The sequence below is a fragment of the Sabethes cyaneus genome, chromosome 1, assembly GCF_943734655.1.
Source record: "Sabethes cyaneus chromosome 1, idSabCyanKW18_F2, whole genome shotgun sequence".
NCBI lineage: Eukaryota > Metazoa > Arthropoda > Insecta > Diptera > Culicidae > Sabethes > Sabethes cyaneus.
Window position 1 is genome coordinate 40,531,393 of NC_071353.1, and position 15,538 is coordinate 40,546,930.

Sequence of the window (15,538 nt, forward strand, 5' to 3'; positions counted from 1 at the left end):
AGAATCAGGCCATTCGATGTCAAAGTGACTTTAGCATGGGTTTATTCTCAGGCCCCTCATCGCCCTTCCTTCATGCTGAGTTCTATATTATCCCGATATGGCCTATTGACAGTGCAAAAATGAGACCCTTATAGTAAAAATGCACTGGTTTGCTACGCCAGGGATGACTATAATTGGGGACTGTGCGCTGTCATGTGGAACGAGGTGGGTAAAGTAGAGTAAAGTATTGAAAGAAGGGTACCCAATTACACACAAGCACGCATAAAAAAAAATTCAATAAGCATATCGCTCACTCAATAGCGACTATAGCCAAAATAAATGCAGTGCGGGTTATACAACAAACACCCGGGCGATATCACAATAGATCTAACCATAATGGTCGCAGTGATGAGTCCATACAGGAAAAAAAAATCCTAATCTTCATTACTGTAACTAGCAAGAAAAAAAAAATCCGCCCAGGAGTATACATGAATACTATACGCGTATTCCGTGCGCACACATAACGGACGTGTGCTTGGCATACAATCATCATTTATTGGGCATATCTTGCAAAAAATCTTTGTGTGATGCAATGCATAGGACACATAGAAACAATATAAAAATTTTCCTCAGTGTATAGTTACATCATTAAAACTTTTTATAGTAATCACTGATTACAACGCCTCGCCGGAAGGAAGAACCCCTTGTAACAATGCGATTGTACTTGGTACTAGCAGCATGGATTTCAGATGTGCGGATTTGTTCGAGATTCGCCTATACTGCCCATGGATGCATATATGCTTAGATGCATTCGACGCATCTGCTGCAGAATGAGGAAAGTAAACAAACATAACAACACGAACATAGACCGCAAATTGCAAACCATGACAGCGACTGGATGAAGCTTAAGGTTACAGGCATTACAGGACGGTAATTAGATTTCATATAAAGTATGCTTTCCAAAATATTAAAATGGTGTTATTTTTACAGTTACTTTAGTTTATAAAATCGCGTTTTGCGAAGCATGCTGCAACAATCAGCACTGCGACGCCGTTTGTCCAAATCTAACAAGAGATGTGTGCCGCGTCCCAGGAGGTCAGCTTGTTGACCTGTACGTAAAGAAACAACATGAAAAAAACAGTCAATCTTCAAATCCCTTGAAGTGTCGCCCGTTTAAAATCGTTACCACTAGCTTTTGTGGAGTTTGTTGCCATCGCTGTCCGCGCGAAAAAGAGGCATCCGTGCATTCCTAATTGACGAACAAGTTTCGGCAAGTTTATGAAACACAGCAACCCAACAAAATTATTAATCAGGCTTCTGCTACCAAAAGCAAGTAAACTGTTGGATCGAAAAGCTTGTACAAAATTGAAGTGTCACCGTGTAAATATTAATTTATAGGAATTTTCAAACAGCTAAGAGCTGTTGCTGGAAAGCTCATTTGAATGGCTGCCAAAGCAATAAATGAAACATCAGTTGAAACTGAGCTTCCTAAATAAATATAGCGAGTTTATCAGTTACTTTAAATTTTTGCTTGTTTCCCACGCTGTTTTCTTAAAAAGTAAAGCTCTGATCCTACATCTCTTAACAGAGTTTATAATATTTTGTAACTGCAGGCCGACGGGAAATGCTGGGCATGGAAAGGTTTTTTCCTTAGGTTGACGGACATCAATTAAATTTCGAAAAGCTTCGGTTTTTGAACAAGAAATCCGTTTTAATCTAATTCATTTCCTAAGAATGCAATTTTTTCAAAAAAGATACATATCCTACAGTACTGTGAGTAAGCAATATATTTTCCGCTAATTCGTCCACCTGTTTTGTTTCGTCTATATTAGGTAATTTATTTATTGCTAATGACTGTCCTGACAGGTTGGATGCATGATACCATTAGGTTGCTCGATTGCATCTAGGACGACGATACGAGCCTGACTGCTTCGTTCACCGATAGTAAACTCGTTTCGGTTGCCACATTTTACAAACTATGGCGAACTACTCTCTTTAATAGATCAAGAGATCGATTGATGAAATCAGCGACTAAGGTCGCTCTTATCTTAGATGCTCTATGAATGCTCTCCTGCCCTTTGGAAGAACCTGACTTTGCCCAAGCAGCTGTATTATAATTAAGCACCTGTGATAGCCACCCATATAACCGCATAACCACACTTGCCTCCAGCCGAATATGGCAGCTCGACTGATACGTTCGCCGCCTGTATCCCATTCGGAAAATCGTTCAAGCTCCGCCGCACTAGCGTGCCTGCCTGCAAAAGCGAAATGATGCTTGATGGCGGCCCAGGTGATCTTGCAATGACAACCCAAACTTGTCACAACTTGGTAGTGATGATATAAACGATCCAGTTTTCTATTTCAGTAAACTCCGGTACTCAAAGACACCTCTCAACATTCTTCACGCCCTTTACCGCCCTCACAATCCTCAGATACGCCACCATTGTCGCGAAACAGTGTGCAAAATATCCTCGATCGCTATCCTAGTCTTTACCTAACCGGTCTCTTTAAATTAGGTGGCTGCCTGGACCTGAGCCTTTTTCAACCTCTAGGTGGCTATCGCGTATCGCCGCTCACGATACTAGGCTAGGCGGATGTCCCGTCTCGCCTTTTTCATAATTCAAAGCGGACGTCCCGTCTCGCCTCCTTCACATTTCCAGGCAGATGTTCCGTCTCGCCTCTGTCATATTTCTAGACGGATGTCCCGTCTCGCCTTTTTCATAATTTTAGGCGGATGTTCCGTCTCGCCATTTTTTATTCTAGGCGGATGTCCCGTCTCGCCTCTTTCATAATTCTAGGCGGATGTCCCGTCTCGCCATTTTTCATTCTAGGCGGATATCCCGTCTCGCCTCTTTCATAATTCTAGGCGGATGTCCCGTCTCGCCATTTTTTATTCTAGGCGGATGTCCCGTCTCGCCTCTTTCATAATTCTAGGCGGATGTCCCGTCTCGCCTGTAATTCTAAGCCGGTTGTCCCAACACGCTTGTTTCCTGTACAGGAACAGTCTTACTAAATATATCGTTCTATATACCTACCACATTGTATTCAACACTTTTCCTCCCCCTATATCGAGTGATTCCACATATTCTATAAGTTATTTGATTATGCGAGCAGGTGGGTCCTGTCACGGTCGCCAAATGTGAGATCTGCTTACTGGAGTGGAATCACCCGACATAGGGAAAGAATGGATATCCCGAGATATCAGCAGCCGCAGATAGCACGACTTACCTTTACATCACTTTGCAATACAATGGCGGGCGATAGTGACAGCTGCTTCGGTCGTTTGGCGCCAACGAGGGATAACCCTGCGATACGTCAATAAGCCTTTCCAGCACTGCTGTCAAATGCGAGGGGTATAACCCCTAGCATAAAATGCCAATGTGATATATATATTGGTGGACACCTCACAATTCTAAACTCTGAATACAGTCATGTTATTGCTTTGTTATTTAAATAACACAAGTAGTTATTCTTTTGGCCTTAAAGGAGTAAAATTTTGATAACATTTTTTGTTATTTTACCAACTATGTCAGCCAAAACAAAATCAAATTTTGATATGAGTTATTCGATTTCCAATAACACATTTTGATATTATTTTGCTCTTCGCTCCTGCTCGCAATACGCTTTATTCATTTTTCATTGGATGAATAATTAGTTTTGAGTAAAATGAAACCCATTTACCAATTTAATGAGTAAAACGGAACAAATGCCGTGCCAGCTAAGTATATGTATTCAAATGTTTTTCAAAAAGCTCAGGGAATTTCTATACGTTGTAGCGAGCTGTACCAAAAGGAGAAGCACGATGATTTGATACTGTTATTCAGAATCTATCTTACTAAATAACGTAACCCTTGTCCAGTAGCAACGGGTATACTCTCATTATAGTAGAGAGAATACTCCTTTCTATCCAGTCCGCTGTGTTTCAAAGGTTCACCAATAACTGCGACCAACTGGGTTTGGAAGGACAAGTGGGTTCGATTCCGGTATTAATTGGCTCCGATTATAGCTTGTTTTGATCTGCAGGTACCTCTTACCTAATTTTCCGCTCTTTTCTCTTCACGCCTTGTCCCGTACTGTTCGGATACTATCAGCACCCTTGTTGGTTTACTTTCTGCTACCGCCTCCTCCGTTGATTGTAAAATTAAATTGTAAGTAAAAAAAGGACCATTATGAAAAATTAGATGAAAGTAGTTCTAGTCGACGAGCTTCCTAGTTAGCAAAAGACCGCTACCATCTGTTACTGTGAGGGTTTGTGCTGCTCAGTACTCCACACAATTTAAGGCATATTCCAGAATGCCGCGTTTTAAAGCACTCCAGGAGCCTACTTGAAAAAATCGATTAAACTCCCGTCGGTCCCACTTGTCCCAGAGAAGCAAAAAAAACAAGCAAGACAAGCATCAACAGATATCACCACCAGACAGCAGAGATACTATCGACCAAGCGACCCGTAAACACGAGGGGAAGGGAAAAAATCATCCGTGTACTACTTGCGTGTAGTACGCATGTCCGTTGCCGAATACTGTGTGTCGCCCTGCCATCCATGATCGAGGCAGCCCCTGAATGGAAAAAGAAGAACCTGCCGCACCATTCTCCATCATGATAACACCCACACCACTGTCAATCCAGTCAGCTCCGACCGATTATTATCGACCGGTCTGCTCTTTCGGCTGGGGAATCAGCTGGGAACATTATTCGGCTTTCACCCAACACCACTCCGGTCCACTGGCTTGCCACCATTTTATTTTCGTTACCTTCTGTATATACACATTTTTTCTATCGGAGAAGCCTTATCACTCCCACATCTCTATCACATAAGCGGTCCTACCGATAGTAAGCTATTGACTTAGAGTCAAACAAGCCGAAGTAGCACTCATCAAACAAATCCAAAATTAAAAATAATTCGAAAGCAAATTATTGTCTCGGACCTCGTCCGTCCCCAATGGGCCGCCATGCGTAGACCTCCCCGGGTCCTGCGTTCTTATCGAAATGCCGTTCTCTCTATTGTCCAATTCACAACCGATGACGTCTGAAAGTGATACAAAGGAAAGTTGTCGTCATATAATGTAGCCAAACCTCTCTAATCAACGTTTAAACAAAGTATTAGGTACGCGACTGAATGACTGTTGGCGGGTAAGTGTGCGTATGTGTGTTTGTTCGCGCTCAAATCTAGTAATTACCAGTCGATTACAGCGATGATGATGGCGCAGCGATAATAAATCTGGCTTATTGAGGGATCGACTGAATTGCGACTTTATTGGGCTCCTTCGTCATTCTTCTTCTTGGTGGTTGCCGTGATTGAGCCTTTTGTTTTCAACGATTATTATTTATGATCGAGCGCAAACCCTCGAGGGAGACGCACTCGAGACGTGCGGACGGACAGTGGCTGCAGTGGGAGGCTTAGTGGGCCACAACGGTTATCGTCCTCTTTATCAATGCAGGCAGGGCCTGGGAACGATGGCTATGACCCAGAAACAATTGAAATGTTGCGGGAGCCACTGTAGATATTATGGTAAGCTAGACAGAATGGCATTTAAAGTAGCATAAGTGTGATACTCTGGATTGTTGTCGTGTATGATAAAGTTTGAATTACAAAAAAATCGACCATTAACCAAAGTTTATTTTATTATTGTCCTTCCAGTCCTTCCACGATATGGCACTGGTTTAGCAAGCTTGTCGTCGTATGTTCGAAACTCACCTAGGAACGAGCATTGCAGTCAACAGAATCGTAGCACAAGCACCGCAAATGTCCTGTACAGTAACAATTGGCAGCCAAGTTTGTCGAATAGAAGAAGAAGGTCAAGTTCCGAATGTTGCTTGGAACATAGTAGCGAAACTTTGCTTGTCATTAATCACATGCCATTAATCACGAAGCATGGCCCCACAACGCTAAATAATTAATTTTGAACCAATTGCAATACAGTAATGTACCAATTTTGTCAGCTTCCGATTTTGTCTACCCCCGTTTTATCAGCTTTTCATCCCGATTTTGTCAGCCCATAAATTTTGTTTAACTTTTGTGCTTTTAAACATGATTTATATTACTTTTCAGTGTGCATGAAACTGTTCTGATTCCCTGGGAGACTTTTTGAATAAAATGATGCCTTTTTTGCAAGTAATTCGGGGTCAACATTAGGGTATTTTTATATTAAAAGTTCTACAATTCCTCAACAAACAAAGATAGAGGTATATTATATTCAGAACTGTTCTGTATTTTTACTATTTGTACAACTTTGAAAAATTAGAAAAAGTCATAAAACAACTATAAAAACAGCTAAAATAAAAAAAACTGATTTTTACGATTTTTCTTATACTATAAGAAAGAGGATTTTTCTATCTTTGCTGAAGAGATAGAAGGTTACTGTCTTCAGCAAAATTTCTTGCAACAATATTCTCTAAAGCTTCGCAGAACACAACAATGTGTTATATTGAAAATGAAGAAAAATAATTTTTTATTGCACTTTAAGGGGGACTAATCAAAATTCAAGTTTTCCGCTCAAAGCTCTAATGCGCACCTAAAATGGTTCTGAACCGTTGCGTTGAGCTTTAAGTTGATCAATTGAGGGTTAAAATTAGATTTTTAGTAGAATTCTTCGATATAACAAGGTCTGAAGTCTTGAATTTTGAAAAAAAAATTTAACAAATATTTCCCGATTTTGTCACTTTCCCCATTTTGTCAACCCAAAATTCAACATGGGGATGATAAAATCGGAATATTACTGTAATTACATTTTTGTCTCACGGACCAGGGGTGTGAAACTGTCAAAATTTTGCGGACTAAGGCTGTGAACCATTTCGCGAAATTTTCAACTTTTTAGTTAAAATTTTACAGTTCGATGGCTATTTCTCCTCGAATGGTTAAAATCAGTTCAGAATGCGAACCATTTCATATTTGACAGATTGATAGTTGTTTTACTAAATGAGAGCATATATAAGGTGAGGATGAAGAGATGTTTCTATAACAGCGAATTTATTTATTCAGTCCAGGTTGGACTTGGATGAATTTTTGGTGTTCATTTGCTCCTATTTGATAGATAAAATTTATCTCATTGCATTTCGGTTTGAATAAACAAATTTGTTATATGTTAAACATCCATACATTGATGAAAAAAAAATCAGGGAAAAATCAGTACCGTCATCCGGGGATACTTGCAACACCGGGGTTACTTGCAACACTTTGGCGCATCGCGCTTTGGACAGCTCTAACGCATTTGCTTGTTAACATAACCATTTGTATTCAATGCCATTTTAAAGAAGGGATGTTTACCTATTGTTTCGTTAGGTTCAATCCATTACATCATTGTTTTGCTTGTTTTTATACGATTGGAAAGCAATGTCACTTTCAGAGTAGGAAAAATTGATGTGCAAAGTTGCGTCAGTTCATTGACATGGAATTATTATTTACTGTTTGGTTCCTATAAACAATAAGTGCATCATATAAGCTAACAAATAGCAACTTTGAGCTTTGTTTATATTTTGAACTTGGAGAAGAAACGATGAGTTCGTGTTGTTACTTCCAATATGGCGCGGCTTGCAGTACTTGTAAAAATGAAAATTATCGTAATAGACAGTATGTACAAAGCAAGTTTGCATCTGTACGATGTTATTTTGTCTACCATCATCTCCAGAAAAATTAAAATTGTGAAAAATTCCACGTGCCTTGAAACGGCAATTTGGAGTTCGCCGACATGCTGCATTTTCACCGAATATCTTTAAAAAAGCGATAGACCAAATTGGGAAACAAAAAACGCCTCCAGTATCTCTTGTTTTACTACAAATACATTCAAAATATCTCAAAATAGTCATTCGCGGTTTGAAATCAGATATAAAATCATAAGAAACGGAAAATCAGAAAAGTGTTGCAAGTAACCCCGTTTACTGGGTAACTTGCAACACCCCTATTTTCGGTTCATTCTGCAGATTCATTTAGCTTATATTTTTTCTCATAATCATAAATCAAAAGTATTCACTACTATACAAGTTTTGGCTACTTACACTTGGAGCTAAACGGTATACTTCGAAAGTTATACCACTGACGAACTGAAATGACACTTAGAAGAAAATCCTTTAAAAACCATCGTCGTGCACATTTTGCTTGCACACTAGCACCCTCTGTTATGCATGTTGCGGAGTAGCTTGCATTTGCAAGGTTTTATGCTGTAGGGTTTTGTACATTTGAATGGTTTTATATCGAAAACTCAAAGCAACACTCGCGCGCCGCGGTGTGGCCATGTTGCGAAACATGCTTTTTTGAAAAAAGAGTGTTTTTTGATGGGACGATGGAATTATCGCGAGTGTCTCGTCTGTTTGTCTGTGGTTATACTAAGTCAAAGTTCAAAAGTGTTGCAAGTATCCCCGGATGACGGTAAAACCGACCCCCCGGCACGTCGCCATTTTTCTATGACCGACATCTAAAACGTCAAAACACTGGGCGGGAAATCATTTCATAGAAAATATATGGAGCGGCCGTTGTTGTTTGGGGCCCAGCAGCGAGGGGCCCATCAGTATGGGGGTATTGTCGAATCATATGTGAGAGTGTGTTCACAGACTAACAGACGTAACACTTCGAACAAATTTTCTAACAAAACATCGTTTTAATGACACCCCTAAAACTTGGAAAAAACACTAGCATGACCTGGTGCAGTCTTCGCGCTACGCAAAGCAGCTTGCTATAAATTTAGTAATGCTATGAATTTACTTGTATATTATCTGACTACAGCGCCAGCGCAAACGAGCGGCGTTCTCGCGCAGCGACTGTTGTTTAAGTCTTGGCTTAAGTGAATATTTGAAATGATCGTTTTTATGGGCGATGGAATGAGGTGTCAGTGTTACGTCTGTTAGTCTGTGGTGTGTTGGTGACACCGGGCTGAGTAAAACACATCCAAGCTCTTTCCTCACCTGTGGCATATCTCATTGGCTCTCAGAACTTGGTCTAAAACTATCAATGCTCCCGAACAGGGTTATTTTCGAAAAACCATCGTACTGTCAAATTTCTGCCAAAAAGTTAAAAATTTCGCGAAATGGTTCACAGCCTAAACATCTCTGGATGGCGACAATTTGGAACCAGCCAGCGTATCGAAAATAACGGCTAATAATAGGTAAGTTATAACTAAAAGGCTGTGTTTAACTGCTTTCTAATTAGTTTCAGTTGTTTCAAAACGAATCAACCTTTAAATAGGTCCCAGTACCAAAGGTACCAAAACTGATGAGTGGGACATGGACAATGTATGTGATTTGACAGCCACACCACCCCGCTGTCACAGACTTACATTTGTGTTCGATATCGGAGATTTTACATTCGCTGAATTGTTTTTACCTATTCTTTTTTTGCGAAAAGTGTGAATGAAGACAGGTAGCAGCAACAATAATAACCAAGAATGGTAGAAATAGCAATAATACAGTAATGTTCCGATTTTGTCAGCCCCATGTTGAATTTTGGGCTCACAAAATGGGGAAACTAACAAAATCGGGAATTTTTTTTTTCAATTTTTTTTCAAAATTCAATACCTAAGACCTTGCAATATCGAAGACTTCTACTAAAAATTAAATTTTAACCCTCAATTGGTCAACCGAAAGCTTAAACAACCGGGCACAGCACACTGCACTGCTCCAGTACTTTTTTTACGCGCATTAGCTTTGAGCGGGAAAATTTGGTTTTGGGTTTAATTTAGGTTTTTGGAATCTTTGAAAGAGTTTCTTAAAATTAAAAGTTCTATCATCTAGCGAAATTCAAATTTTGATTAATCCCCCTGAAAGTGCGATAAAAAATTTATTTTTCTTCAATGTCAATATAACACATTGATGTGTCCTGCAAAGTTTTACAGTATATCATTACAAGAAATTTTGCTGAAGACAGTAACCGTCTATCTCTTCAGCAAAGATAGAAAAATTCTATTTCTCATAGAGGAAAAATCGTTAAAATCCGTTTTTCTATTTTAGCTGTTTTTGTAGTTGTTGTATGTTTTTTTCCTGTTTTACAAAGTTGTACAAATAGTAAAAATACATAACATTGCTGAATATGGTATACCTCTATCTTTACTTGTTTAGGAACCATAGAACTTTTACTATAAAAATATCCTAATGTTGACCCCGAATCACTCGCAAGAAGGTATCATTTTATTCAAAAACTCTCCCCAGAGAATCAGAATAGTTTTGAAGCAGGCTGAAATGTTTTATAAATCATGCTTAAAACCACAAAAGTTACACAAAATTTATAGGCTGACAAAATCGGAATAAAAAGCTGATAAAATCGAGGGTAGACAAAATCGGAGGTACACAAAAGCGGGAGCTGACAAAATCGGAACATTACTGTATTAACTAACGCGGGTAACGCGGGATCTTTTCACTCTGCTTTTTGTGTTTCGAAGTGTTTAAGGCATCTAACAAACGGGTAAACCAAGTGTTCAAGAATTAGGAGAGTGGGTTTCAATGTAATCTCGAACGATCATTGAGAGGGATTATTTTGTCACTTTCTACGATAAAATTATTGGTAGAGAAATGCGCAGTCATTAGTTTTTTAATTCGTAATTCAATTTATGTTAAGAAAACACAGTTTAAGACAGTAGACAGCTGTTTTGGGTAATCAAATTACTTACACTCAAGTACTTTTTTACACGGTTTAGTTTTTTGAGTATTAAGAACGGGGTAACTTAGAGACCATTCATTTATTTCTCAATACATTTGGGAGTAGCTCGACATTCCTCACGTAGATTGTAAATAGTTCCTTAGCTGCACCATTTTCCAGTAATCGAAAAAAACAAACCGTGTAAAAAAAGACTTGAGTGTATTCAATTTAGAAAAGACAGTTAAATACGATGTTTTGGATAATTCAATTACTCACTCAACTTATCAAAAGTCAAAACCAGATTGAACTAAGCAGTAATTGCCGCTATTCACTTTCGGATCGTCCCTTTGCATTATTTGCCATTCCCCAGCGTGCCTGACAAGAAAGTCCCACCGACAACGGCAGTACAATAATAAACATGCCTCACCTTTTTTCCCGGAAATTTATGACATCTTGTTCCCTTCCTATCGCGCGCAGCCAAACCGCAAACCCCGACCACAGTCAGTCGTAGGTATTAAAGATAGACGGGTAAAGAAGGTAGACCGTCTTGTTGGAAATAAAACTGTCTCCCTTGCTGTGGTTATTTTTTTTTCTTTTACCTTGCCTGATTCCCGGTCCCGGTGAGTTTCCTTCGGTTTTACATCTTACGTCGTAACCATCAGCGGAAGAAGAGCAGCCTTATCAGACAGCCATTCCCGCCAACCGAGCCGAGAGAGCTATAAAAGTTGGACGAGAAAAGTAACGAAAAAATACAACAGGACAAACAACCGCTTCCAAGATGGCGTCTCCGTTCGTTCGCCCGAGACTCAGTGCCGGGAGCATCTACAAGGTTCACTTTCGACCATTTCTTGAAGGCTGTACTTGTTTATTTGCATAGGTGTCCGTTGATAGCTGATAGTTCTGCTGGCTGGATGGGTTTCCACTAGGTGGTGACAAGAGAAGGTGTGATAACGCATCGCTTAGTCATGTTCTATGTTTCGGTGCCGGGTGACGCCAGATTTTCGGAAGGTAACGATGCATGTCACATCTCGGGCTGGTGCTGCTACATACACTTCTATTTACTGAGAAAATTATCGAATCATCAGAATATTTACACAACCTGGCGTCAGCTTTCTTATCGCATATGCAGAACAGCGACGACGGCAACGGCTCAGTACCAAACTTTATGGAAGGTTCTACTCTTCTACTTCCGACCTCCGAAAGGAATTGCCTTCCCCGATAAGCCGATAAAGGCAGCGCAGCTGTAATTTAGAGATTGCAAGAATTTGCAGCGAAAAACCGGAATAAATTTGTGGATGAGCGACTAATTCAGGAAAGTATCAGAATATTATTCATGCTGCGTGCTTAAGCAGAATTTGTCAACCCTCACAGAAATAGTTTTACGATCTTTCAAGCAGACAGACAAGCAGCTTCTTTGTCTTGTCAGCAGGGCTGTGTTTGCATAGTGATATCAGTAATTTTCTTGGGACGGGACTTTCTATGCCATTCATAACGCTGTTGTCTAATGCTGCAACCTTTTGCCGAAAGACAACATTCTTCTCGCTCTTATCGGGCATCAGAGATGATGACGACTCCGGGGACTGGTGAAGCGTAAAAGACAGAGCGCGGCACCAGAAAACAGGATGATTCACAACCAAACGCTCTGTTATCAGCCATTTTGTTTATTTTCCTGCTTCATCTTGGGTGTTCCGCGCCTCGAGATGTTAACGCTAACAAATGGATGGAGTTTCGAAATATTTAAGAAAGTTTTTGACTTTTCCTGAGGGTTTTTGCTTTATTGTTCAAGCACTAGGAGAGTGGGTTTCAAAGTGATTTTGAACGACCATGGGGAGGGATTATTCTGTCACTTTCTATGATAAAATCATTGGTATTAAATGATTTAAAGTAAGTATGAAGATAAGGTAAGGAACCGATTAATCAGGGTTCGCCTTTTTAATCAATTAAAAATAAATAAGCTTAAAATGCAATATTTTGTTCATATTTTTAGAATCTTTTGATAAGAACTTTAACTTCAATCATGTCTTGATTGACAGAGTGTCACTTAAATTAACCAAGTTCCAAAATTATCTTCAAAACGAAACGAGATAGAGAGATATGCATTCGCTTTAGAGATTTTATAGGTTGAAGTATTTTGAGTAATATTACAGAAGACGGAATCCCTCTATCTAAAACCGTTTCCATATTCGGGCATTTTTCTGAAATAAGTTAGGGTGACTCCATTGTGCGATTTTTCTCTACAATATTTTTATTTTATATTTCTCGCAAAATACTTGTTCAGATGACTTTTAAGGCTCAATAAGATGTAACTTCTGGAGAAAAAAGAAACTGGCTATATGCTTTACTTCTTCACTTATATCAAATTTTGTGTTAATAATAGGCCGTTTTCAAATGTGATGGAAGATGCAAGCGGAATTAAAATCGGTTGATTACGTTTGAAAGAACGTAGTTTTCTGTGCATAATATCAAAAAATTGAAGAGGAGGTTTTTGTCTATCTCAAATAAATCAACTTTGAATATGCAGGGTTTCAACATATTTAAGTATATAACGGGTGGTAACTAAAATTTTGGAATTTTTTTCTCAAGCTGTCAAAAAGAGATACATGAAGAAGATTTGATTTACCGAAATTAAAGATGCATTATCCATTGTTGAAAAAAAATTAGTTTACATTTGAAACGGTCCGTAATCGGCTGTTCGGCGAGGTTTCCGTTTGATGTCGGAACAGGAGCGTTGTACGGCCGTCATGTTAACTTTGCGAATGCGTCTTTAGATTCTACCAATCAATTGTTTCCAATTCCTGGTTCTCCAGTTATTTTTGTACACCAAGGAACTCAAAATCCCGAAGAAATCTTCGTTTGGACGCACTGAGACAGATTTGTCGTGTCGTGGTTTTTGGATACAAATGGGATCGAATGGGCTTGAAGTCCATAAAGAACTACCGGTCTAATAAGGGTTTTGTACATTGTTAGCTTCGTGCGGCGGCGTATGCTTCCTGATCGTAGCGTTTTACGAAGGGCAAAGTAGACCCGATTTCCCGCTCGGATGCGCCGCTGAATCTCCTTACTAGTGTTGTTGTCCGCGGTCACCAGTGATCCCAAATACACGAAGTCCTGTACGACTTCTAGTACGTCGCCATCAACGGTTACCGTCCGTGGGAGACGCGTGCTTTATTTTTAGCCCTATTCTCCTAGACCCCGCTTTCAATCTGGTGTAGATTGCCTCCACCGTCTCAAAGTTCCTGGCTATGATATCGAAGTCATCTGCAAAGCCTAGAAGTTGGTTACCCTCAAAAGCGACGTTGAACAGCATGCAGGATAAACCGTCACCTTGTCCCAACCCTCGCTGCGTCTCGAAGGGACTCGAGAGTGTCCCAGAGATGCGTACGAAACACATCACTCGATCCAATGTAGCTCTGATTAGTCGCGTCAGTTTGTCCGGAAAACCGTGTTCGTGCATTATCTGCCATAGCTTGCCTCGATCGACTGTATCGTATGCTGCTTTGAAATCAATAAAGATGTGATGCGTGGGCACGTTGTACTCCCGACATTTCTGCAAGATCTGTCGGATAGTAAAAATTTGGTCCGCAGTTGCGCGAGCCCCCAATAAACCCGCCTGATAATTCCCTACGAAACCTTGTGCTATCGGTGACAACCGGCGTAACAGAATCTGGGAGAGTACCTTGTAGGCGGTGTTTACCAGCGTAATACCACGATAGTTGCAGCAGTCTAGCCGATCACTCTTTTTGTAGATGGGAAAAAACCACTCCTTCCATCCATTGCTCCGGTAGCTTTTCTTCCTCCCAAATCCTCGAAATAACCCAGTGTAGAGCCTTTACTAGCGTTTCTCCGCCAGGTTTATTATAGGGGTTGAGTATAAAAAGTTCCAAAATTTTAGTTGCCACCCGTTAAAACTGAACGTGTTGCGCCATAACTCTGGAACGCCTTGACTGTTCTTCATCAAACTTGGCATACCTATTTCTTGACATAACTGAGTCAGCACAGGGGGTTAACAAAAGGGGGTTGATCGCTGAAAAGAGGGGGAGGTCCAAATAAGTGAAAGCGGCTGCGATAATCTTGCATTTGGACCATTCGAAGTTGTGCAGGCGGTCTAAATGTAAAAGAGAATGTATGAATTCAACCTCATGTTTGTTGACTTGACCTTTGTTAGCATTTATTTTTTAAATGGCAGTGTTTCCAATAAACGAATGGAATGGTAGATGAAAGTAATGAAAACAAATATGTTTTATAGTAACCTAGAGTGGAATAAGACGTGAAGGGAAAAGAGCGAAAAATTAAGTAAAACAAGTTCATTGAAGCAACACTTACTTGGTTTGTAATTCATTTCCTTTTAGCAAACCAAAGGATCCGAGCGTTGCAGCAGGTTAGTGTGACACGACTATCAGTACCCACCATCGCTGGTGGAATTGCGTTTTTGACGTAAGACTACTTTTTTGTTTACTATACTGGGTAGGGTAGCACTTTGTGAAAATGAAAACAGAAGTGTTACGTCTGAATGAAAGATTTCAAATGCTTATAACTTCTATACTACTAAACGGAACATAACTGTTAATATGTCGTTGGAAAGATAAAATGTCCAGCAATTTTAAAGTAACATACTCATAATAATCTTTCTTACGCTTAATAATGAAAATGTATGTAAAACAAGGTCAAATTTCGTAAACATGGTAGGCTACCGGAAAGTACAAATGACAAGCGGGAGCAGACTGCACTGATGGCTGCTAGTAAAAGCTTTTCGGTGCAGGATACAATGAGTCGATGCCGATAATCAACGTGCCTGTTGCCATCAGGGGTGTGAAATTGTCAAAATTTGGCAGACAAAATATCCATGGATGGCGACAACTCTGAAGTAGCCTTCATCTCGAAAATAGCAGCTAGTAATAGTAAAATATAGCTAATAGGCTGTGCTTAAATGATTTCTGATTAGTTTCAGTTATTTTAAGATGAATTAATCAGTAAGTAGGTACCAGAACCAAAAGTACC

The 15,538-nt window shown here is 39.8% G+C and overlaps 1 long non-coding RNA gene across 1 annotated transcript; it reads left to right on the plus strand.

Annotated features, from left to right (window-relative positions):
• The first annotated feature begins 843 nt into the window (after nt 1-843).
• LOC128733019 (uncharacterized) lies at nt 844-1,649 on the plus strand. Its single transcript, XR_008411858.1, has 3 exons — nt 844-909; nt 970-1,537; nt 1,593-1,649. It is a non-coding gene; the product is annotated as an uncharacterized LOC128733019 (long non-coding RNA).
• The last annotated feature ends 13,889 nt before the right edge of the window (nt 1,650-15,538 follow it).